Source organism: Herpailurus yagouaroundi, unplaced genomic scaffold (genome assembly GCF_014898765.1).
Source record: "Herpailurus yagouaroundi ecotype Mexico unplaced genomic scaffold, PumYag 165, whole genome shotgun sequence".
NCBI classification, from domain to species: domain Eukaryota; kingdom Metazoa; phylum Chordata; class Mammalia; order Carnivora; family Felidae; genus Herpailurus; species Herpailurus yagouaroundi.
Genome location: NW_024412406.1, coordinates 7,093,503 through 7,121,159, shown reverse-complemented (window position 1 = coordinate 7,121,159; position 27,657 = coordinate 7,093,503). Strand labels below are relative to the sequence as shown.

Genomic DNA, 27,657 nt, shown 5'->3' with positions numbered 1-27,657 from the left:
GAAAGAAAGAAAGAAAGAAAGAAAGAAAGAAAGAAAGAAAGAAAGAAAGAGAGAGAGAAAGAAAGAAAGAGAGAGAGAGAGAGAAAGAAAGAAAGAAAGAAAGAAAGAAAGAAAGAAAAGAAAATAGTTTTCCTACCCACATCTTGAATCACTGGCTCTCTTCTTTGAAAGTTCTGAATAAGATATATTTTTATCCATTGGAATCATGAAAAAGCTGGCTTAGCCATCCCTTTGAGTAATAACTTATCTCACATTGAAATATCTTAATACATATGAACAGTAATAGCTTAAGTGATAAATATTACTGACATGGAGTTATGATTTATCAAGGAGAATGTACTGAAAGTGGAGATGGGCAGTGACAGAACAAAAATAATTTTTAACTACACGTTGCCTTGATATTTAGACCATTAACTAAGAAATCATGTGAAGAGCATGAAAACAGATTTCATTCATTTCAAGGAAGCAGAATACTGGCTCATCACTTAACATTTACTAGGCATATTCTCATAGTATTGAAGGTTATGTACATCATTTAATTTAACCACACCCTTCTATAGTAGTGTTATCCCTGTTTGCATATAGGAAACAGACTCAGAAAGATTAAGAATGTTATCTAATTCTAGTAAGCAGCAAAACCTAAACTGATCTAATTCCAGAGCAAAGCTCTTTTCTGCCATCAGTGTGGATCTTTATCTCTGAGAATTGATGAACTCTTATGAGCATTCTTCTAGAAAAAATGCATAAAGAAACAACACATGGGATGATATAACAGTACAAAGCTCACTAAATGATTGGTGGGTTTAGAGTTGCTTCTGCTGGTAGAGCTTTTGCAAAATCACTTTCCTCTGAGATAGTATGCTTTCAATATTTTCTCTCAAGACTTTCCTAAATTATACATATCAGAAAGCTATTTTGCTTCAAGGCTAAAAAAAAATGAGTGTTTTAAACTGTACTTGGTGCCAGTGTTGTACCATCTACATCTGTCAGGATCCAAGCTATGTCCACAAACTGCCCACTATGCTGTGTCTTCTTTCTTATTGTGAAGTAGATATAATTTAATAATTGTGAGGGAAAAAGAAGAGAGAAACACTGCCTCTTGGTCCTAAACATCATACTGTTAGCCTACCCTGGTGCCCTGGGCTAGTTCTTTCTCACTTTTGTTGCCCCTTAGTACAGAGAGTGCATTTTTGTGATCCATTCTCACAGTCTTCTCTCCAAGTGCATCTTTCGTAAACGCAAGCCTTTTCAAGCAGTTACTTTGTACCAGGTGGTCTTATGTATAATTTTGAATTATATGTATAATTTTGTACTTCTCAGTAGGGTCCTTGAAGACAATACAGCATAATGGTTAAGAAAGTTGGTGATCTGGGGCACCTGGGTGGCTCAGTCGGTTAAGCGTCCGACTTCACCTCAGGTCATGATCTCATGGTTTGTGAGTTTGAGCCTCATGTCTGTGCTGACAGCTTGGAGCCTTGAGCCTGCTTCAGATTCTGTATCTCCTTCTCTCTCTGCCCCCCCACCCCCCTGCAGTCTGCCTCTCTCTGTCTCTCAAAAATGAATAAATGTAAGAATAAAATTAAAAAAAAAAAAAAAAAAAAGAAAGTGATCTACTGACTGCCTACACCCCTGACTAGCTATGTAACCTTGAAGCCCTTAAAAGTATCAGATTTCTTATGTGGCAAATGGGATAATAAATGCACCTACTGCATAGAGTTAATGTGTAAATTAATATAACATGAGATGGTACATGTTATGCATTAGCACAGTGCCTTGCTCTTATTAGTAATAGCTGCTCTTATTACTATTCACTCTGTATTCCCAGTCTCAGCTAGTGCCTAACATATAGTAGTTTTTTAGCAAATACTTAATGAAATCGAACTAGTTCTGAAATTTAAGTGTTGCATCCACATCCCTCCCACCACTTCTCCCACAGAAAGGAAGAATAGACAGAGGAAGAGAACTGGCATGTGCTCTTTTCTTACTCTAGACCTCTCATCCAGCCCCTATCAATAAAATGATATTCCTGAACCTCAACAAGTTTGAGAATTTTTCAAATTACATTATTTGAAAATAGTTGGGTTCCCTAATTTATCATGCCCCAGGCCCAGAGTCACCAAGCTTATATTAATGCAATATAGTTGAGACTAATGGTGATAATTAATGAACCATTTATGAGCTCATTGGGGATTTTTAAAATTTATTATCCACACCTCATAGAGGTACAGCTATTTTGTTTTTGTAGTAGACTCAACAGTCAAAGTAATCTTTTAAAAAACACAAATCAGATGATATCACTGCCTGCTTCTTACATCTAACAACTATCTACTGTGAAGAGAAAAATATAAACCATTGAGTGAGGCTTAGGAGTACTGTATGCTCTGGCCACTTTTGGTATCGTTCCCCAACCTTCACCTGGTTCCAGGCACATTTTCCTCACAGGTTTGCATTTGCTGGTACTTGTACCTAGACCATTATCCCTCTAATCATTAACATTTCAATTCAAAGGGCCACTATTGTTTTGGCCAGATACCTGCCTCTTCAGTGCCTCTCTATCCCATTATCCAGTTATATTTCTGTCACTTATATGAAATTTATCAATAAGTTTACTCTTCTTCCCCCACCTCTGGGGCATTTGATTAAGAGCAAGGACTTGGTGCTTTCTCCTTCACCATTGAATCCTCTGAGGCTTTCAACAGAGACTGGGGCATGGAAAGTGCTTAGGAAATGTGTGTTTAATAAATGAGCAAATATGTGAATGAATGAAAAAAATGTGAAACAATAGAATAAGAATATTTCTTTTTCAAAAGAACAGAGAAATAATTTCATTCAATAAGAATCAATCACACTTAGTTACTGATTTATGACTTAGTAGTTTGCATTCAGTAAAAAATGTTCCATTCATTGCTTTCTGGTACTTTATATGTCATTAATTAAATTTTGCTCATTTTAAGGCCAATCCATGAGACATCATTTAACTTGCCTTCTCTAAACTCTTTAACTTACCCATCATTAACTCAATTCAGGACATCACCAATTACTGCTCATGTGACACTGGGTAATCACACTTAACCACTCAGTGCCTGTTTCTTTATTTGTAATATGGAATAATAATAAGACTTATCTCATAGGTTTATGAGGAGGGTAAACTCATATGTAATGTGTATAATGTATATAAATATATATAATGGTGTATATATATATATATAACAGTATATAAATATGTATAAATTATATATATTTGTATATAATTCACTATATAAATTTGTATGTAACAGTATATGTATATATACATATACATATATACATATATACATATATATACATATATACATATATATATACACACATACATATATATATATATATAAAACTGTCTTAAAATAGTGTCTGGCTCATGGAAGCATTATAGAAGTATTGATTACTGCTATTAGCATTATTATGAAAACTAAATGTTGAGAATAATCCTTCATAAGTTGTATATTGCACTGAAGATAACTAAAACTAATAGAATATTTAGATATGAGATTAAAGAAGGGGAGCCACTAAAATATACTGAGATAGAAGATTACGAGGGTATAAAAGCATAGAAGCATAAAAACAAAGTTTTTTGCTTTTGTTTTCTTCTTTAAAGAACAAAGAGCCTAGAAATATGAGGACCAAAACTGTCCATTGGTTGTGTTGACATGGAGATAGCTGGTGACATTTATAGGTAAAATTTCAAGGCAGTGGGCAAAGAGGTTGGGGTGAGAGAAGCCAGATGGAACTAAATTATAGAATAAATGGGATGTGAAGAAATGGAAACAGTATATGAAGACACTTTTAAAAAGCTCAGCCATGAATTAGATACAGAAGATAGACAGGGATCAAGAGAAGATGTTGAGTATATTTTTTTTAACATTTTAAGTAGGAGTTACTTAGTCTAGAAGTTGAATTTTGATGGGAATAATTCGTAAGGAGTTTTCAAGTTGTGGAAGATGCAGTGCTGCGAAGTACTTGAGAAGATGAGAGAAAATGGAATACCCACTAGGTATAGTGAAAATGGCTTTTTACTTTAACTCTTACAACAAAAAGGAATACAAAGATCTGTACAAATGCTAATGAATTAATGGATTCGACAGTGAGTTATTTACTGACTTCTATTTTCTTTTTTTTTTACTATGTTTTTAAATGTTTATTTATTTTTGAGAGAGAGAGACAGAGTGCGAGCAGAGAAGGGTCAAAGAGAGAGAGACACAGAATCCGAAGCAGGCTCCAGGCTCTGAGCTGTCAGCATAGAGCCTGATGTGGAGCTCCAACTTACGAACCAGGAGATCATGATCTGAGCCGAAGTCGGATGCTTAACCGACTGAGCCACCCAGGTGCCCCAGTGACTTCTATATTCTTAATGAGATATGAGACAACTCCTCTCCTAAGAACAAGGGACATAGAGAGGATAGAGGGAAATTTCAGGAGACTGGGGAAGATTTGTAAAAAAAAAATCAGTCCTTTAAGGACAATTAAAAAGAACTTACTAGTAAGTCAGAGCCATATTTCCAGTCTTGAAAACCCCATTTGAAATTGGTAATCTTTAATTTATTGGAATACTAATTTGCCTTTACCATGTAATTTTTCTCTCCAACTACCTGGCTATAAGTTATGAAGAGGTAGAAAAGTTAAAGATGGCAGTGAAGAGAAAATACAATTATGGGGTACCTGGTGGCTCAGTTGGTTAAACATGTGACTTCAGCTCAGGTCATGGTGTCGAGGTTCATGAGTTCGAGCCCCAGATTCGGCCCTTCACTGACAGTGCTGGGCCTGCTTGGGATTCTCTCTGTCTCCCTCTGTCTCTGCCCTTTCCCCACTCATGCTCTCTTGCTCTCAAAATAAATAAACTTAAAAAAAAGAGAGAAAACATGATTAGTATTTGAAATATGTATGTGATATTCAACCTCAATAGTTGTGTAAAAATTCAAAGAAATGGAATGTGAGGTTTCAGTTTATTAATATAACAAAATAAAAAAAATTTTTTTTTAATTTTTTTTTCCAACGTTTATTTATTTTTGGGACAGAGAGAGACAGAGCATGAACGGGCGAGGGGCAGAGAGAGAGGGAGACACAGAATCAGAAACAGGCTCCAGGCTCTGAGCCATCAGCCCAGAGCCCGACGCGGGGCTCGAACTCACGGACCGCGAGATCGTGACCTGGCTGAAGTCGGACGCTTAACCGACTGCGCCACCCAGGCGCCCCAAAATAAAAAATTTTATATATATTTTGTGTTGACAAAGATCTTGGTAATATAATTTGATTTCATCTTTTGAAAAGTAATTTGGCAATATCTCCCAAGATGAAAAGGTCATAGGTTTTACATAATAATTCTAAGTCTGGAAACTTTAATAAATAATTGATATTTAGAAAATTATTATATAAAGGTGTTCATTGTCAGGTCATACCTAATAACAAAAAATTTGAAACATCTTTAATAGTCAACAATAAGAAAATATTTTAGTTAGTTATATCTCCTTAGTAGAAAATTCATTATTATAATTACAAGAAAATGCAGCAAAACAGAATGCTTAATGAAGAAATCTGATTTCAAAATCATGTTTACCTTGTGACAACTATGTAAATATATGAATATTTATTATAAATTAAACCAAAATAAAAATTTTAAAATTCTGTAACAGTATGAGAATTTTGTTTTTGTTTCAAAATAATATTTAACATGGTTCTTTTTATAATTTTGCTTTTTAAGAGAAGCAGTGAGGAATTTTCTACCACTTTTCTTAAGACTCTCTGATTACCACATCATGTTACATTTCATACTTTCAGATCAAGTCAACAATTCTATCATCAGGGATTAGATTTATTTTATAGTTCATATTCCAAGTTATTTGATATAAAAAGACCAGATGCAATTGTAAGTGCTTCAAAAATATCATTTCAAGATCCTTCTTTTTTTTTTTTTTTTTTTTGCTTAGTCTCTCCTAGTATGGAGATTAAGAAAACTACTTAAAATTGCTAGCCATTCATTTCTACTTTTCTTATTTTTATTCACTTATCTTCACAGAAATGGAAACAAATGAGTCTTCCAGGTACATCTGCCAATTTCTTAAATCCTCTATTATCCACATTATGAAACCGCACTGATATGAATGCTTCCAGTATTTTCAGAGCTCTTCAGTTACTGAATTATACTTTGACTGTCTGTAATAAGTATCTTATGTAAGTGTAAAATTTCAACTCAACTTATGGAAACCTTTTAAGTTAGTTCAAAAGTGAGAGATCCTTAGATCCTTAGTTCAGCCTTATGATTAACAATTATTTGCATAGTTAGGAGTTCCTAAATTATTGATGGATACCTGGCAGTACTCACCATTTCTCAGAAGTTCCCTATTACTCCCTCTCTCTCTCCCACTTTCTCTCTCTCTCTCTCTCTCTCTCTCTCTCCGGGCCCCCCCCCCCCCCCCCCCCCCACCCACACACACATTGTGATTAGAAGCATAGGCTGTGGCATCATAAAATCTAAAGTTCGAATTCCAGTTGTGCTGTTTCTGGGCCATTTTATTTTAGGTGAGTAACCTAATCTGTGAGTCTTTTTATTTTTATCTATAAAATGGAGATTCCAATTATAACAGACAATCCTCAAAACATCCCTAATCATTTTAGAGTTTCTTTCACAGAGTCAGATACAAAGCAGGCACTCAATATATGGATAGGACTTTTATTACTTTTTTTATTATTTAGGTTTTGCTTTTCCCTGAGTCTGTGAGCCCCCATAATGAAATGTAATTTCCAGTAAATTGAGTAACACTTATTATTAGCAAAGATTTTAACTGAGTTGATTATTTTTCAGTGCAACCCAGATTAGTTTTCTGCCTTTTTTTTTTTTTTGCCTTATGTAGGTGTTCAGTAAAGATTCATTTAATAAATAATTGAATGAATAAATGAGTGCATTTATTCTATAATTTATATCATTATATCAACGAGAATAAATACTGGTTCTTGAGAAAGTAGAACAAATATAACACAGGGGAAAAGGTGAGAAAGAGGTCAATGGAAAAAAAATGGCAAACTCATTTTTGTGCCCAGTGTCAGAGTAGAAGAACTGCCCTGTTTTCAAAAGCATGAAGGAGAATTTGCTAAATAACATACCTTAACTGTTCTTAAAAGTTAAGCATAACATTCCCTGATGATTTTTGTATTTTGCACCAATAAAAATAATCTGAGATTAGCCATATTAGAGATAGAATCACGTTCAATGACATTATGTACTCTAAATTTCACTGTACTTTAGACATTGCTTACAATCAATGTTTATGATAATCTTTGCCCTCTGAAGTGGAATCATGCCCATGGTACATATTAGCCATATAAAGGTAGCGTAGTATGAGGTAGTATTTTTCAGGTAAAGTTACTCTTTTCCCCAATTCCAAATTGTACATGTTGGAAGAACATCATTATGCTCAGCCCACAACTAAGAAGTGAGGAATAATGCTTAAGGTGGAGTATCTACATAAACTATTTGGAATTTTGCATTGGAGATTTATCTGTTTTCCCCCATTTAATTATGTATTCCATTATTTATTTTTATCAGTAAGAACTCATGGATTTTTATTTTATACTTTGGGTTATAATGTAATGCTACTTTATTGCTGAAATTGTTCTGGTTGTGACCAATCTGAACACTTTCAGTTGGCTCTTGTGCGACTTTGCTATGTCCCCATCCATATACGTCTGTATTTTTTAGTACTTCATTGTTTTTTTTTTGAAAGAGGGTCTAGGCTCATCTTTTATATTTACTGTCCCAGTCTGAGAATCAGCCATTTTTCCAAGGAGCCCTAGATCCATTTATTGGGGAATGGTATTCGACACTAAGATCTGGGGGGAGGTATGGTCATTCCTGCTAGGGTGTCTTTGCTTCTAGGTCTGACTGAGCAAAGAGAAAGATGTGTGTATACTAGCCATGTATATACGCCTATCTATAAACATTTCTGTACATAATCATGTGTCAATATTAAGTGAAACATGAATGTATATTGAAGTTTCCATCTCTGATCTATTACCACATAGATCATTCTTGCCTCATTCCTTGCTTATTTTTAAATTTCAAATCCAACAAAACACTTGACTTTTAAAAGTGTGAAAATCCACATTTTCAACATCAATAGACTACCTGACATCTGCTTCCAATAAGATGGGGTAGCCCATTTCTCCCAGGTCCTCACACTTAAAACTAAAACCCTGAACACAGCATAAAAAAAAAAAGCATAGGAAGACACTTAAAGATGGAAATAAGGTGGACTTACTAGGAACCTTAGGACTTGAGGAATGACATGGCGATGACTTCCCTGTTTCCTATTGCTCCCTATATATCCTGCAGAGGACACTGCAGGAACCTCTGACCCATAACCACCAACAGAACAAGAGACATAAAAACGTCTCAAGGAAAACCTGGTCTACCGAGCCGAAGTCTGAGGAAAAGGGTTGCTAACACCAGAAAACCATTTTGGTAATACATGCAGTGCTCAAGCCAAATACCAATGGAAAAGTTGCATTCACCACCTATGCCCCCTGGTTTTCGTGGGACCAAGCGAGGACCTTATTTTCAATACCATCCCACTTTTGCCCTCCAAAAGCAGGCAGCACTCTGGTTCTCCTACCAGGGTACTTCACTGTGGCCCAGCAGTGAGCTGAGCCTTCACCCCTATCAATCAGCAAAGACTTAAGAAGGTGGCCTGACAAGGCTAGTTAACACTGGACTGCCCTCACACAGTCTTAGGGTCCAGTTTGGGAGCTTAGCCTCCACCTCTACTTGAAATCAATAATAGGATGTTGCAAGTTGAAGCTAATAGTCACTCTACTTTGACACTCTACTTTGACAGGGTGACACCACCCTGTCACCTGGTGTCAGTAAGACCCAGTAGGGTGCAGAATGCCTATTCTCTTCCTAAAGCACTAAGATACAATAAGGTGGCACAAAGCAGGGCTGGTTCTCTTCCCACCCTGGTGTCAGCAGAGAGCTGAGCCTTTGCCCACAACCAGCATCAATGGAAAGATGGTGTGAAGAAAGACAATTAACACTTCCCTTCCACCTCCCCTAATGTCAGGGGACCTGCTGGGGAGCTGAACCTCCATCCCACTTACAGGAAATATGATGCTCTGAATGGTCCTACTTTGGGGTGGTGGGGCACAGGTATCAGCAGGGCAGGAGGAGAGAGGAGAGCTGAATTTCTATCACATCTGTCTGCAGTGAACCATGTGAATCAGTGCCCACTTTTGCTGAAGTATTGTCAATAGGGCCCAGTGGAAAGCTGTACCTACGTATTCCCACCCCAGTCTTCATGCCACATCTCAATATAGGGATCTTGCTGCTTAAAATAATAATAATCAGATTCATATAATACTCAAAATGTTCAAATATAATTGAAAATTACTCATCAGGCCAAAAACCAGGAAATCACAAAACAAATGAAAAAATACAAACAACATGCACCAACACCAAGATAAATAAGGTGTTGGAATTATCTAAAAAGGATTTCAAATAAGCTATCATGTAAATGCTTCCAGTAAGCAATTATGTATTCCTTGAAACAAATGGGGAAAAAATAGAAAATGTAAACAAAGAAGTGGAAATTATAACAATAAAAACAAATGAAAATGATAAAACTGAAAAATACAATAACCAAAATAAAAATCTTATTAGATAGGCTTTAGAGTGGAGATGACAAAGTCTAGAATCATTAACTTGAAGATAGATCAATAGAATTCATCAGATCTGAGAAACAGAGAGAAAACCAGACTGGGAGATGGAGGTGAAGAAGGAAAAGGATCTCAAGAACCTGTAGAACAATAAAAAAAAAAAAAAAAAAAGAGCTAACACTCGGGGCACATGGTGGCTCAGTCGATTAAGTGTCTTACTTTGGCTCAGGTCATGATTAAATGTTTTGTGAGTTTGAGCCTCATGTGGGCTCTGTGCTGACAGCTCAGAGCCTGGAGCCTGCTCTTGATTCTGTGTCTCCCTCTCTTTCTGCTCCTTCCCCACTCATGCTCTGTCTCTCTCTGTCTCTCTCTCTCAAAAATAAATGTTAAAAAAAAAAAGAGCTAACATTCATATTACCAAAGTCCCAGAATGAAACGAGAGCAAGTAGGACTGACAGAGTATTCAAAGAAATAATGACTAAAAAGTACCCAAATTTGTAAAAGACATAAACCTGAAGATTCAAGAATCTGAGAAACTCTAAATAGGATAAACACAAAGATATCCTTGCCAAGACACATCATAATTAAACTTAGAAAAAATAAAGACAAAAAAATCTTGAAAGCAGACAAGGAGAAACAATGTACTACTTACAGAGAAACATCAGTTCCAATGACAGAACATTTCTTTAATATTTTTTTAATGTTTTATTTATTTTTTTTCAATATATGAAGTTTATTGTCAAATTGGTTTCCATACAACACCCAGTGCTCATCCCAAAAGATGCCCTCCTCAATGCCCATCACCCACCCTCGCCTCCCTCCCACCCCCCATCAACCCTCAGTTTGTTCTCAGTTTTTAAGAGTCTCTTATGCTTTGGCTCTCTCCCACTCTAACCTCTTTTTTTTTTCCTTCCCCTCCCCCATGGGTTTCTGTTAAGTTTCTCAGGATCCACATAAGAGGGAAACTCTATGGTATCTGTCTTTCTCTGTATGGCTTATTTCACCTAGCATCACACTCTCCAGTTCCATCCATGTTGCTACAAAGGGCCATATTTCATTCTTTCTCATTGCCCTGTAGTAGTCCATTGTGTACATAAACCACAATTTCTTTATCCATTCATCAGTTGATGGACATTTAGGCTCTTTCCATAATTTGGCTATTGTTGAGAGTGCTGCTATAAACATTGGGGTACAAGTGCCCCTATGCATCAGTACTCCTGTATCCCTTGGGTAAATTCCTAGCAGTGCTACTGCTGGGTCATAGGGTAGATCTATTTTTAATTTTTTGAGGAACCTCCACACTGTTTTCCAGAGTGGCTGCACCAGTTTGCATTCCCACCAACAGTGCAAGAGGGTTCCCATTTCTCCACATCCTCTCCAGCATCTATAGTCTCCTGATTTGTTCATTTTGGTCACTCTGACTGGCGTGAGGTGATATCTGAGTGTGGTTTTGATTTGTATTTCCCTGATGAAGAGCGACGTTAAGCATCTTTTCATGTGCCTGTTGGCCATCCGGATGTCTTATTTAGAGAAGTGTCTATTCATGTTTTCTGCCCATTTCTTCACTGGGTTATTTGTTTTTTGGGTGTGGAGTTTGGTGAGCCCTTTATAGATTTTGGATACTAGCCCTTTGTCCGATATGTCATTTGCAAATATCTTTTCCCATTCCGTTGGTTGCCTTTTAGTTTTGTTGGTTGTTTTCTTTGCTGTGCAGAAGCTTTTTATCTTCATAAGGTCCCAGTGGTTCATTTTTGCTTTTAATTCCTTTGCCTCTGGGGATGTGTCAAGTAAGAAATTGCTACGGCTGAGGTAAGAGAGGTCTTTTCCTGCTTTCTCCTCTAGGGTTTTGATGGTTTCCTGTCTCACATTCAGGTCCTTTATCCATTTTGAGTTTATTTTTGTGAATGGTGTGAGAAAGTGGTCTAGTTTCAATCTTCTGCATGTTGCTGTCCAGTTCTCCCAGCACCATTTGTTAAAGAGACTGTCTTTTTTCCATTGGATATTCTTTCCTGCTTTGTCAAAGATTAGTTGGCCATACATTTGTGGGTCTAGTTCTCGGGTTTCTATTCTATTCCATTGGTCTATGTGTCTGTTTTTGTGCCAATGTTTTATTTATTCTTAAGAGAGAGAGGAGAGAGAACGTGAGCAGGGGAGGGACAGAGTGAGAGAGGGACACAGAATCTGAAGCAGGCTGCAGGGTCTGAGCTGTCAGCACAGAGCCTGATGCAGAGCTTGAACTCAATGAGCCATGAGATCATGACCTGAGCTGAAGTCGGATGCTTAACTGACAGAGCCACCCAAGCGCCCCCAGAATATTTCTAATCTGAAGCTTGGAGCGAGAACATTGTCATAATATTTTTCAAGTACTGAAAGAAATGTCAGTCACAAATTCAGAAATTCTATATTTACTTTCTTGTTTGACTTATATCAATGGACTACTAACTAATCTTTCTATATCCAGAATTGCCATCACCCTTCCCCAATAATCCAGCCACTGAAAGAAAACACAGGCAAATTTTTCTTACAAAAACTTCTGATTATGTTATGAAAATCAACTTTTCTCTCTCTTCTAACTTTAACTTTCCAGTTAAAATCCTTCAGTGCATTTACCTCTTGCTTAGGATAAAATCTTGCATTCTACCTGTATTAGTCTATTTGCACTGCTATAACAAAATACTACAGAGTGGGTGGCTTATGAACAATGGAATTATTGTTCTGGAGTCTGGAAGTCCAAAATCAGGGCAGCGTGGCTGGGTGAGGGTCCTTTTGTGGGTCACAAATTTGTCATTGTATCAAGTGGCAGAAAGTGGTAGGGAGCTCAGTGGGGTCTCTTTTACCAAATCACTAATCCCATTCAAGAGGGCTCCACCCTCATGACCTAATCACCTCCCAAAGGCCCCACCAACTAATACCATGACATTTGGGGATTAGGATTTCAACGCATGAATTTGGGGAGAACACAAACATTCATACCATGGCACTACTACATGGACCATTCGTGATCTGGTTTCTAACTCTTTCTCCATGTTCTTATTATACTCCAGTGAGTATACTGATTGTATATGTAATTCCTTTCTAGCCTAATCCTTAACTATTCTTTTTCTTGCTACCATGAATTTCTCTCCTCTTTGTCTCAAAAATCGCTCCTCATTCATGTTACATATCCATCTCACATAGTGCCTTCTACAATAAGCCCTGCTGATACTCACATACCACTGTCCACAGCATGAATTATGGTCCTGCTATGTCTTCCTATAACATGCTGTAATAATTTATGTTATAATTATGGATTTACTTATCTGGGTGTCCTAATACATTGCATTCCAGATGGTAAGATAATGCTTTTAATAATGGTAACACTGGTGTCTAGTATACCTATGGCATATTTTAGGTGTTCGGTAAATGCTTGTTGAATGAATGAATGATCAACTTGAAATCTTAATCATTCACTTTTTAAATATCTATCAAAGACACCCACTTTTCCAAAAAGATTGGGGACTTGAGATCTTAGACTTGATTTAATAACGGAAATTGTTGATCTATTAGTGCTTAAAGGCCTGAAAGTAAAACCATTAACCCAAGAACTTAAGGTTTTCCACTTGGACTTTCAAGCTAGTCATTAATATCCCCATCCCCACTGTATCAGATGCTGTCGGTGCTCCCCACCACTCATCATTGCAGTAAAGACTGATAGAATCATGCTATCACCTGCAATTATCTACCCTGTACAGGCCAGAAGTGCCCAAGAGTTGATGTATGTGGGTGTAGCTTTCAACCAATGACAGTTTCTCACCCACTATTGGGGTAACTGAATCACACTCTGTAGTCTCACAGAACTCCCCTGAAGGACTGACAGCAGTTCTCCCCAGGAGTAATCTGTTCAGTAAAGCACCACTACTGGCTTCCTCCCGTGCCTCTATTCTCAGGTCCCACTCTACTTCTGGGTTTCCTGGGACTACCTCCCAGATAAACAGTTTGCATTCAAATTCTCTTCAAGTTCTGCTTCTAAGGGAATTCAATCTCAAACAATTTATAGCCGCGTAATGATTCACTAGTCCTTGCAGAGTCTCACTGTAAAAGTATCAAGGCATGGCACATTATGTGTCACTCTTCCTAGATCCTATTATAAACAGATAGGAAAGAACATAACTTTGAAGAGAAAAATAATTTATATGAGAATGGTCAATGGATAAAGGGAAGGTAAGTAAGATAGTGCCATTTGTTTTCCATTAATGATGCTTTGGAATTTATCAGCAGATGGTCTGTAACAGGTGTGACTATAATTTGTGGAGATTGCTTCCTCAACTACTCAGAAAACTGCTATTATTATTTTGGAAGCACAGCTTTAGGACTTTATTGCTTCACTTGTAGCCAGCCTTTCCTTTTACCCTAATATCTCTTTTTCTAAATCACTGACTAGCATTCAACAGATTTATTCTCTCCCCATCTCCCCATCCCAAGAAAAGACACATCCTTGTGCTACCCAGAGACATTCACACTCTTATGTATCCATCAGTGCTTGAAAAGAGGAGCTCATGGTGCATGTGTGCAGTGAATATTATACATTAAAGGTCTCTGTGAAATATACTTCTCTAAGTTCCTATGTTTATGAATAATTTAATCAAATTAATAGTTTACTAAAGATCTAGATGAAGACTGAAGAAAGGAAGTAAATTTTACAGAAACAGAAAACTTGCCTTTTTTGCCTTTTGTGTTGTAATGATCAAAGGATAACGGGGATTTCTTTTTGCTTGGCTTGAAGGCAAAATACAACCTAAACCCTTGTCATATTCACTTCTGAGTTAGCAAACTTATAAACTGGATATAAACTTATAACGTAGAAGTTTATACTGCTTAGGAACCCTACATTTGGACATTTACTTAAAATTTTAAAAAATTGAGATCTCTAAGTAAAAATAAATGTCCCTTTCTCTTGCTGTCTCCATTTTAGTTTCCTGAGTTTCTGGAAGGCCTGGTTTCCCCAAAGGAGCAGTTTCTGATAGAAGTCTGAAAGTCTGACCCAAGGGGAAAAAAAAATCAAGTATAGCCAATGAATTAAGGACAAGAAGGTTTCCAATCAGGTAGGAACACTTAGTCTCACATTCAACCACCTCAGAAAAAGTATGCTGATGGCTGGATAAGACATGACTATTTGGAAAACGATGGATATATAACATACAAGGAAGTTGTTTGCAATTCCCTATGGTGTTTATCAGAGAGTACCTTGGAGGGAAATGAATACAATAACAGTATGATGCTTTTTTCCATTTTTAGCTCACTGTTGCCTAGTACATATAGTGATCTTGGTGACTGGTTTAATCCTAGGAGGTTAGTCATGTGGAGCAGCAGATTAATCTTTTTGTTACTTTCTCCTAAGACAAATCATATTCTAGGTTGTCTTCATGACCTTTTAGTTGCTTATCAAAATTAAGGGCTATGACGACAACAAGTCTAAGTAAGGAAGAGCTGCAGTCAATGGTGTGAAGGTTCTTGTTGGGGCACACTTAGTTTTGGTCTTGGCAAAAAGTGAGTGTACATAGGGAGTTAAAAGGGAGGAAAATGGGGCATGGGAATTTACCTATGCATGTCAAAACTGCACTAACCACTTTATTTTTCATTAGCAATTTCAGATAAAACCTTAAAGCAAAATTAATAAAGATATCTCATTGTATGGCAAGACAAAAGACAGTAGTGACATCAAAATCAGGGCCTATCCATCTCATTCGCAGTTAGATTCAGCGTTCACCATATCACCTGGTCTGTACTCAGTACTCAATATAAGACCCATGTTGAATGACTTATGGATGAATGAATGAGAAAAGTTAATGTGTTAGAAAATGTGTTTTATCCTTATATTTCCTTGTGTGTCGACTTCTGTATTCTCAGGATCCAGCACTGTAACTGACACTTTGAATGTAAGCAATAAAATTTGTTGCAAGAATGGATCAGTCCCCATGATTCTAAGGATAATTATAAGACCAAGACAGACCTCATATTGCGAAAATCTATGACAGAAGTATCCATTAGTTGAAAGTCTAGATCTCACACTACTGATATAGCTGAAGAATTTATCTACTTTTATTTTTTTTTAGTATAGTTGACACATTTGTTGTATAGTTGTAACATTTGTAATGTTACATTTGTTTTAGGTGTACAACATAATGACTCAACATCTCTCACCTATGCTCATCACAAGTGTAGCTATCGTCAGTCAGCATATAACACTATTACAATATCATTGACGATATTCCCCATGCTGTGCTTTTTATTCCTGTCTTACTCATTTTATAACTGGCAGCCCATATCTCCACTCCCCTTCACGCATTTTGCCCATTCTCCTACTCCCATTCCCTCTGGCAGCTGTCAGTTTGTTCTTTGTATTTGTAGTTTTGATTCTTTTTATTTCTTATTTATTCATTTGTTTTTGTTTTTTAGATTCCATATATGAGTGAAATCATAGGGTATTTGTCTTTCTCAACCTGATTTATTTTACTTAATACTACCATCTAGGTTCATCCATTTTGTCTCAAATGGCATGATCTTATCCTTTTTGATGATTGTGTAATATTCCTGTGCATATACGTGTGTGTGTGTGTGTGTGTGTGTGTGTGCGCGCGCGCACGTGCGTGTGCATGCGCGTGTGTGTGTATACCACATCTTTCTTATTCATTTGTCTGTTGATGGATACTTAAGTTGCTTCCATAGTTTGGTATTGTAAATAATGCTGCAACAAACATAGGGTGCATATCTTTTCAAATTAGTGTGTTTTTTTGTTGTTTTTTTTTTACGTAAATACCCAGTAGTGGAATTATTAGATCATATGGTATTTCTCCATATTGTTTTCCATAGTAGCTGTACCAATTTATATTACCACCAACACTGAACAAGGGTTCCTTTTTTTCCACATACTCTCACCAACATTTGTTATTTCTTGTCTTTGATTTCAGTTATTCTGACAGGTGTAAGGTGACAAATCATTGTGGTTTTGATTTACATTTCCCTGATGATTATGACGTTGAGCATCTTTTCATACGTCTGTTGGCCATCTGTATGTCTTCTTTGGAAAAAATGTCTATTTAGTTCTCTGCCCATTTTTGATTGGACTGGTTTTTTTTTTTTTTTTTTTTTTTGGTATTGGGTTGTACAAGTTCTTTATATATTTTGGATATTGACCCCTTATTGGGTATATAATTTGCAACCATCTTCTCCCATTCAGTACACTGCCTGCTTGTTTTGTTGATGGTTTCCTTCACCATGCAAAAGCTTTTTATTTTGATGTAGTTCCAACAGTTTATTTTTGCTTTTGTTCCCTTCCCTTAGGAAACATACCTAGAAAAGTGCTGCTGCTGCTGCGGATGTCAATGAAATTACTGCCTATGCTCTCTTCTAGGATTTTTATGGTTTCAGATCTCATATTTAGGTCTGTAATCCATTTTGAGTTTATTTTTGTGTATGGTATAAGAAAGTGGTCCAGTTTTATTCTTTTGCATGTAGCTCTTTAGTGTTCTCAGCATTGTTTACTGAAGAGACTTTTTTCCCATTGTATATTCTTGCCTCCTTTGTCATAGATTAATGGACCAAACAATTGTGGGTTTATTTTGGGGCTCTTTCTTCTGTTCTATTGATCTTTAGGTCTATTTTTGTGCCAGTACCATACTGTTTTGATTACTACAGCTTTGTAGAGAATTTATTTAGTTTTAATTATTTACATATCATCCCATTACATTAGACATATTATTAAATGACTCAATTATGGATAGAATATCCCCTGATAAGCTTCTGTGCCATATTATTTGCAAAACATGATTTCTGGAGCATTTTTATAATGACAAAGATAAGGCAATTTCAGAATCATTAACTTCTAAAATTGGTATTTATATTTTTCCACAGGTAGGTAGGATAGCCACAGTACTGCATGAGTGGCTATTTCTCTATAATCTGCTGTTGCTATCTTCTGCATTTCCAAGAGACAAAAGTCATTTCATTAAAGAAAGAAATGTAAATTTTAGCATAATGAAGCTTCCACCAAACCACATGTACTCTCTCTCTCAGATATGAAGAGGAAGTAACCATCTAAAATACCACGTTGGAACTCATTGCAAAATAAGAGGAAATCCACTCATATTTAATTATTTTATTCTTTAATTGATATATGATATTCTGATATACTTATTAATAAAATCTAAGTTGCTAATGGGGAAATAGCTTTGTAATGCTTTTGTATTTATATGTATTTATCAATAATGTATGATATTACCTCCCCCACTCCATCTTTTTTCTGTATTCTCTTGAGGCAGGAGATGTAGTTATCAGTTGTTTTTAACAATCCTAGGCAGCCACAGGACTAGTATCACTTAATTAATGACAATAAATTATCCCAAAGTAGGATGTCTTTATATGGAAAATAAAGCCCTCATGTGAAGAGGGAAAACTTTCGTAGCTGAAAGATTTCAACTGTAAAAGATTAACTACTAAATATGTATGTTGCGTCAAAGTAGATTCCCTTTTCTATAATTAATGACTAAGGGTTACCTTTGATAGAGGATTTTAATTATTTAAATGCTATTATATAATAATTAATACATGCAAAAGAAAATATTCAAATACATTAAGTTATGAGGTATAATAATAAACTCCTGCAAACACACCACTAAAATGGAGAACTGGAATCAAACTGCTGAATCATTTTGTTCTACCCTTGTCCCACCTTCCAGTTTTCACCAGAGAAATAACTCTGATTTTGGCTTTATGTTCAACATTCACTTAATTTTTATGTATTTTTTTTACTATATATATGATTTTGCTTATTTTTGATTTTTATAAAATTGATTTCACAGTTTATATAGTCTTCTGTGCTTGCTTTTTTTCACTCAACATTATGTTTCTAAGGTTCATCCTTGCGTGTTGTATTAGTGTTCATTAATTTTCACCACCGTATTTCATTGTAAATGTAAGAAAATGTGCTTATTTATTACTCTATTGATGATATTTGGGTTGTTTTGGACATATTATGAACACTGCTTCCATGAACATTTATTTTATGTTTCCTGGTACACATGTGCAAGACTTATTTTAACCATATTTAAGTAAAAGTAGAGTTGCTAAGTCATAAGGAATTATATATTCAACTTTAAAGAAAATGACAAAATGTTTTCCCAAGTTATGGAATCAATTGGAAGTCCTTTTGTTCTATATCTCATAGGTTAGAATGGCCAATCTCCTTGGTATAAAATCTCATTTGGTCTTAGTATTAGTCTCCTAGTGTTGCCCTAACAAAATACCGCTGATGGGTGGCTTAAAAAACAGAAATTTCAGTCTTCACAGTTGTGCAAGTTTGAAGTGCAGTAAAAAGGTGTTGGTAGGTTTGGTTTCTCCTGAGTCCTCTTTCTTTGGCTTGCAGATGACTATTACCTTCTCGCTGTGTCCTCACTTGACCATTTTTACTGTATATGTGCCTTCCTCTTCTCATAAGGACACCAGTCAGATTAAGTCCTCTGTTATGATTCCTTTTAATCATAATTACCTTTTAAAAGGCACTATTTTCAAATACAGCCACAATGGGAGTTTGGACTTTGAATATGAATTTTAGGGACTACAATTCCATCTAAAACAGTTTTAATTTGTGCTTCCTTAATTACCAGTAGGTTTAGAATCCTTTCATTTGTTTGTTACTATGTTTCCTGTTCTGTGATATTCCAGAGAATATCTTTGGTCCATTTTTGTATTATCCTTTTCTTATTAGCTTCTTTTTATTCTTTAAATACAAATTAATAATCCTTTATCAACTATACATGGTACAAATAGGTTATGTCTTCTCACTTTTTTGATCTTGTGATAAACTGCAGCTCTTAATTTGAATGAAATCAAATTTAACTTTTAGGTTAGTGCCTTTTTGTCTTAAAATATCCTTTCCTAGCTTGATGTTACATAGATATAGCAGATTTTCTTCTAAAATTCATTTTTATTTTTTGTTTATTCTGTATTCAAGCCATTAATTCATCTAGAATGTATTTGTATGCATTATCCAATTTCTTTGTTTCCTGATGAATAACTAAGTTTCCCAGGACTGTTTACGAAATAGTCCATCCTTATCTGAATAATCTGTAGTGACTTCTCTGTGATATGTCAGATTTCCAAATACTGTATATTATAGTCTGAACTCCTTATTTTGTTCCATGAGTCTATTTGATTACCCTGAAACAACACCACACTGTCTTAATATAGGCTTATAATAATCTTCATATCTGTTGAGTAAATCCTTCCATGTTAATGTTCTTTAGGTGTTTCTGAGCTATTCTTGGCCGTTTGACCACTCATAAAAATTTCAGAATTAGCAGCTTCCCAAAGCTCTGTTAAGTATTTTGATTCAAACTGTATTGAATATATAAATGAAGTTGGGGAGAATTTACATCATTATGATGAGTCTTTCTATCAATAAACAAGGTGTATCTCTCCATTTATTTAGGACTTCATTAATATCTTTCAATAGGCTTTATTATTTTCTCCACAAATGTCTTGCACATCTTTATTTGGGTTTATTCCTAAGGAACTTTAAATTTTAAATGATTTTTAAGAACTCTGTTTCTGGCTTATAGAAATGCAACAGGTTTTTGCATCTTGAGCTTATATCTAACCATCTAGCTAGTACTGCTTATTAATAAAAGAAGATTTTCTTAGCAAAGAGAAATAAATGTAAAATTTGTTAATGTAATTAATAAATATAATTAATAAATGTAATTTTTAAAATTTTAGGTCAGCTCTGGTCAATAGATTTTTCTGTGATTATGGAAATGTTCTTAGTGTTATTCAACAGTATAGCCTTTAGTTGCACATGTTTTTAAAATTTAAATGTAAATTAAACTCAACAAAATTAAGATTTCAGTTCTTGATTCAAACTAGTGCACATTCCAAGTATTCAATCGCCACATGTGGGTAATGCATATCATACTGGACAGCGTAACTCTAGATAATCAGACTGTGGAGTCATGCAGTCCCAGGATTTTTTCAGTGGCATAGTGAGGTCTTCTATGTGACAATTATTCTTGTTATTAAAAAGAAAAGTCACTTAAACTAACCATCCATCCCTAACTTTTTAAAATAATCTCACGTAGCTTTCACCATCCATGATTTTTCTTTAATTTTATTTATTTTGAGAGAGAGAGAAAGAGAGAGACAGAGAGTGTGTGAGTGAGTTGGGGAGGGGCAGAGAGAGAGGGAGAGAGAGAATCCCAAGCCGACTCTGCACTGTCAGCACAGAGCCCAATGCGGGGCTCAAACTCAAAAACTGTGAGATCATAACCTGAGCCAAAATCAAGAGTCCAAGGCTTAACCAACTGAGCCATCAAGGCACCCCCTTTCACAAATATTTTGAATCTTATTTATATTTTACATAACCTACTTCTTTAATTAAGTGTTTACTGTCCTAAAGTAGCACATACCACAGTATCAAAAGTTCCCTTCACTACTGGTAAACTATGCTTGAATGAAGAAGCCCTTGTTCCACTACCTTGTTGGTCTTTCTTATAATCACATATTAATCTGTATCAGCCTTCATATTCAAAATCCACCTTCAAAATTATCGACTATTCCCATGATATCTTTATTTCATTCAGCTAGTATTATGCCCTTCTAAGGGTAGTTTCAATTATTTTCTCCTAAAAATCTCATATTTATCCATGTGGAAATACGTCTCCTACTTTTTCTTACCCTATTCTGAGTTCTTTCTGTAAATGAATCCTCATGAGATTTATTTCCTCTGACTTTAATTACTTAATATTTTCTAAAAAACTTAAAATATTCTGGTAAGCTCCTTTTTAAAAATTATTTATATATTTTAAATAATGTGTTATGATAAGAAATTATACTTGGTAACCAAAAAAACCTGAGTCCTAGTCTTTACCTATAAAAATGAAATAAATGCATTCAAGTAAGTCATTTTATATATAAGATTTGTTCTGATTATAAATTCATAATGATTATTTAGAAAATTCTGTTTGAAATATGAAGAGATTCAAAATCTATAACACTCTTAAATTCTACAAAAAATCTATAAAAAATGGAGGGATTTCCCCCTTTTCCCATAAATTTGATGTATAAATTATAATTCTTCATCCCTCACCTATAGCATACTATAGCTGCAGTAGACACAAAGACAAAATATGTATAAATATGGTGTACTAATTTTTAAAATGGATACTTTTGTTTAAAAATTTTAAAATTGTTTGAAATTGTTAAAATTTTAAAAATTACCTAATTTTTCACAACTTTTCCATTCCCCATGACACTGCAATCAATCATGAACTATTTGCTTTTCTGTTTGTTAAAGCTCATTTTACAACATCAGGCATTAATTTATCCTTAACATAGGAAATTTTGGAAAATGAGCTTTCATAATTTCTAGTATTACATACTCTCCTAGATTTCCTCCTTTCTCACTTGTCATTCCTTACCAGTATACTCTGGTCATGACTCCATCCTCAGTGTCTAACTTTAGAATGCCCTAACCTTCATTCCCTCTTCACTCTCCATCTACACTCACTACTCATGAGTTTTAAACTGGTCCCATCACTTTAATGGGTAGATGACTGTGGTTCCCAGATTCGTACTTCTAACCCTAACCACTCATCCAAGCTCAAGACTCGTTATTTCAGTTTCCCACTACCTCCACTCTCTGCATAGTAGACATTTCAAAGTCAGCAGATAAAACTAAATATTTTCTTCTGATTCACCCCTTCCACTCCAGTTTTTCCTGGCTCCATAACTCATCCAGTTTTTCAGACCAAAAATGTTGGAATCATCCTTAAAATCTCATTTCCCCACAATTCCCACATCCAGTCCATGAGAAATTCATGCCAGGTCTAACAGGAAAATATATTCTGAATCTACCTACCTCTCACCATCTTCAACTCACTCCAAGACACCATTGCTTGTCTTATCTAATGCAATAAGCAGCCTCTTCCACGGTCTCCTGGCTTTTTCTCTTGCCCCAACCCTTATAGTCTATTATTCAGTACAATAGCCAGACCAATCTTAAAAAACATGAATCAGATCACATTATTTCTAAAAACCCATTTCCATCACTCTTAGAGTAAAAATTAAGGTGCTGTACATTTCCTACATGCATTCAATGTTTCTTCATTTATAATACTATCCTCTCACACACTTTCCTTCAGGATTTTTCTTTTTGTAATGGTTTTCCCAGGATCAGGGCCTTTGCATTTGCCACTCCCTAAAATCTGGAAAATCTGTAAGATTCCTCCAAACAAGATCTTGGAAGGCACTTATATTTCACTCTGTGGAGACGTTTTGTAGAAGATATTTTTGCATAAGATAGATATATTTTACTTTGGAGACTATTCATATATCTATCAATGTCTAAGTTGGTTAAATAACAAATGTGAACTAACAGAGCTAAAACAAAATTGTTATAGTTAGTAAGACCTATGTGTTTTAAACAGTGAGCTTTAAAGAATTATAGACATGTGAGGTACACCGTAGTCTCAGTATTTAATGCGTAAGAATCAGCTGAGATGTTTCCCAAATATCCATTACCCTCTACAGAGATGCTGAGCAGGAAATTAGGACAGGATCCAAGAACCTGAATTTTAACAAGTACCTCAACTGATTCTGTTGCAAATGGTTTGCAGACAGCCTTTTGAGAGACACCGAGCTGGTGTATTTTCTTAGATACATGGAGACCAGACATGATTACCAATGATCGTACAACTCACTAATGAGATGCAACTGTGACTCACCAAACAGATGAACTTAAAACCTAAGTGATAAAAGAAGAAGAGGATCCAATAAGAACCAATATAGATGCTATCCCAAGCTAGGAGTTTTGCAAATCCATTCATAGAAATGGACTGGTAGTTAACAGTAAAATAGCACTATATATACGTGTGTTGTTGTGTATTAAAATATATTTTTGTTACATATTATTTTGCTATAAAATTATGTGTACATGTGTGTCATAGATATAGCTAAAGGATATAGATATGTAAAAATATGTAATCTAGGTTCAGTTCTTCAGCTGATACTTCATAATGTCTTTATAATTCTCTGAATAAAGAACCTCTTCAAATATTGTTTAGGGAAGAAAAATACTTGTCTATTTCTTTTCTCATCCACTTCCTTATCCCTTCCCTTCTTGAACAATTTAGTCCAGAAGCTATTAGATGAGATCAAGTTAGCCTTTGTTGGTGTGGGGATGGTGGGCATGCAGGGAACCACAGTGCTTTGGCATTGTGTCTCAGAGCCTGAAAAGGGTGAGAAGTATGTCTGCAAAAGTGTGGAGTGTTGAAGTCTGATTGGCATGAGAAGGACATCCTTATGAAGAAGTGGTCATGGCAACCACTCAATACAGATAGTCATAACTTGTACTAGGTGAGGAAAATGTATGGGATGGGAGAATGTCAGCTATAAGAATGTGTTTAACAGGGAGATTGATCCAATAAGTAAGGATATTAAGGATACAGTAATCAATGTTTCTCATTATCTGAGGAAGGTGTTAAAATAGGAAAAGGACGGAAACTAGAATGAACTTTGTGGTGTTAAATGAGGATCAAGGATATTAATGTGAACTCATGATTTTCAATACACAGACAGAGAAATAAACACAGATATAATGTGAATGTGTACATGAACATATAAATGTTTATGAATATGTTTTTTCATATGTGTGTACGTATATATGTACATAAATGCTCTAGTTCTGTCTGTTTGAAGTACCTGGGGCTGCTGCTTGCCAATAGCAATGAGCACACCTAGTGTCCAGATCTTTGATTCAAATTACAGGCCTCCAGCTGAAGGAACTATAGCTTTTTGGAGAAATGACTGATTCCAAAGCTAGGGCACAGAAAATATAAAATGACTGTAGACCATATTATGGGTTCAAGAAATAAGGAAGATATTAAAGAATAATGGTGAGGAACACCTGGATGACTCAGTCAATTCAGCATCCAGCTTGGCTCAGGTCATGATCTCATAGCTCATGAGTTCAAGTCCTGCATCTAGCTGTGTGCTGACAGCTTGGAACCTGCAGGCTACTTCGGATTCTGTGTCTCCCTCTCTCTCTGTCCCTCCCCCACTCTCTCTCTCTCTCTCTCTCTCAAAAAATAAATAAATATTAAAAAAAAAAAGAAAAAAAAAAGAACGGTGAAACACCCAAAGACATATACACCAAATTGAAGGGGTTCCCACAGGGCAAATCTTGAACAATCTAAGTCTCAAAATAAATAATGATAGAAACAAATTATAGTCCATTGAATAAAATAGGACTCTATGAGTTCATACTGATGTAAATAATTAAATTTAATAAATTATGTTTGATGAGAAACAGGATATTTACATACTCACAAAGTACCTTACCATAAAACTTATGAATGAGGGAAAGAGAAAAAATAACTTTATAGTGAAGACTGGGTGACACCCCTCAACCAAATACATATTTTAATATCCTAGTAAGGGTATAAATTAAAAGTTTGCCAAAATTGTTTGATAGGATGCACTAAGAATAGAGATTTACTACTGTGATATTCCTTCCAACTATATATATCCTAAATTTAATCATGAGACAAATACAAACAGCTAAATCCCACAAAATATCTGGGTCTGTAATCTTTAAAAGTTTCAAAGTTATGAAGGTCAGCATGAGAAAATTTTCCAGATTAAAAAACTAAAGAGATAGAATAACTTAATGCAACATGTGGACTTGGAATTGATTCTGTTATTTTGTAGGAAATGACTGGGATAGTCGACAAAACTTAAAAGGGGTCTGAAAATTAGATAGCACGGTAGTAATGTATCATGTTAATTTCTTGATTTTGATTTTCATGATTATACTTGGATATATGTTTGTAGGAAATCTTAAAGTCTTTGAGGGTGACAGTGCATTATGTTGGCAACTACTCTCACATGGGTTGGGTGATGAATTATTTTCATTGTCATTTCAACTTTTCTGTTAGTTTTGAGATTATTAAAAAAAAAATTACAAAGATAAAGGAAAAGATTTCTGAGTCAAGTAATCCTCCTCCTGCTGGCAACTAGCATAGTTAAAACTTTACAATGATAGTCTGCTTCTCAGTCTACATGTGCTAATTACTCTTACTAGCACTATATACTTCTGTTGGTTGTATCACTTTCCATTTGAGGTTTCTGGGTTTTTTTCCTAATGATATTTTTTTTTCTTTTGTTTTTTGCTCTATCAAATATCTATGAAATATCTATGAATCTGGTAAAGTCTTCTCTGTATTAAAATAAAATCAATATGATACATAAGAATGAAAATAGGTTCTTGAAGAAATTTATAAATTCCTACCTGCATTCAAATTGGAGTAAATTGGCCTGCATTTCATAAACAAAACAAAACACTATAAGGAACACTTGGACTCAGGAACTCAAAACGGTTGCACGTGTTTATCCTGTAAGATGTCTATAATGAAACAGCAGGATAAAGACTGTCTGTCCAAACCGAAATACAACCTTTTAAATCACGTTTCAGGTCAGACCATGGAACAGCAGGCCAATTCAGTAAAAAAATTGAAATAATTCTTGTTTTCAACAATTTACTAAGTCAGCATTTGGAATAATGAAAAACTTACCTTTGACTCTAAGAAAACTGGACAGTCATTAGTTAAAGCAAATGTGTTGTCCTACTGGCCTACACCTGGCTAAAAATAGTAGTAAGACTTGAGAACACCCGGGGACACTCAACAGACTCTCTAAATATAGCCTTTCCTTTCTCTAAAAGCTTTTAGAAGTATACTATCTTTTGTGAAAACTTGGCCTTTATAAAGGACACATGGACACTAAGGTCGGTGACTTTTAGGCCTAGAAAAGCTTTGAAGTATTTTCTCAGTTTGGGAACCCACATTTTGGAGTCATGTAAACTGAAGCCCAAGAAATTCAGTATTTTGCCTAGCATCAAATGGTAAATAAGTAATAATGATGGCACTCAAACCTCTGTCTTCTAAATCCACTGAACATGGATGGCAGGTAGTAGTTTGAAATACCTGCTTATCGGGGCGCCTGGGTGGCTCAGTCAGTTGGGCGTCCGACTTCAGCTCAGGTCATGACCTCGCGGTCCGTGGGTTCGAGCCCCGCATGGGGCTCTGGGCTGAGAGCTCGGAGCCAGGAGCCTGTTTCGGATTCTGTGTCTCCCTCTCTCTGACCCTCCTCTGCTCATGCTCTGTGTCTCTCTGTCTCAAAAATAAATAAGTGTTAAAAAAAAAAAAAAAAAGAAATACCTGCTTATTTTCATCACCCTCAACAACACATTCTTTCTATGCCTTATCCCTCTTACTTCTTTAAGTGGGTTGACAATAATCTGTAAAATTTAGCTATACTAAATTTTTAAAATTTTTCTATACGATATTACTATGTTAAAAATGTGTAAGGGCATTTTCTTTGCTTCTTAAAATGCCTCTGCCTACATTTACAGTATTTTACTGTTGAATTATTGAATAGTAATAAGTATAGAAACACATTCTAGTAGAGGAGACAAGTGTTAGGGGCAATATGGTAAGGAGTAGAGTAAGTAGTAACTCCAAGGGAGATGGGGAGAAAAAGAAGAGAACAAAAATGTGATTTGTTTGGAAAAAATTAATGGCAAGTTAATGTTTGGCTATACCTAATACAGTATAACCGAACTTAATTTAAATTCCAGGTTAACTTCTGTTGTTTGCATTGCCACAGACTAGGGAGTAAACAAAGCAACACAATTTTTGTGCTCCGCTATTTTGTATTAAATTCCTAATGATTTCTACAAGACTTTTTTTTTTTTAATAAATAAATTTTTTTTCCAACGTTTATTTATTTTTGGGACAGAGAGAGACAGAGCATGAACGGGCGAGGGGCAGAGAGAGAGGGAGACACAGAATCGGAAACAGGCTCCAGGCTCTGAGCCATCAGCCCAGAGCCCGACGCGGGTCTTGAACTCCCGGACCGCGATATCGTGACCTGGCTGAAGTCGGACGC

General features: G+C 35.5%; 1 protein-coding gene and 1 long non-coding RNA gene across 3 annotated transcripts in view; one reads left to right on the top strand and one right to left on the bottom strand.

The window, feature by feature from the left end:
• Positions 1-27,657, bottom strand: part of LOC121038092 (uncharacterized) — a 261,574-nt gene that overhangs the window by 160,076 nt on the left and 73,841 nt on the right. The window lies entirely within an intron of this gene.
• The window catches only part of PKIA (cAMP-dependent protein kinase inhibitor alpha), a 95,582-nt gene that overhangs the window by 43,807 nt on the left and 24,118 nt on the right, over positions 1-27,657 (top strand). The window contains exon 2 of one of the 2 annotated variants that reach the window (XM_040487546.1): positions 14,633-14,762. The exons of the other annotated variant lie outside the window; for it this stretch is intronic. The gene's annotated coding sequence lies outside the window, so the exon portion shown is untranslated. The remainder of the gene's footprint in view (positions 1-14,632; positions 14,763-27,657) is intronic. 2 annotated transcript variants of the gene reach the window in all.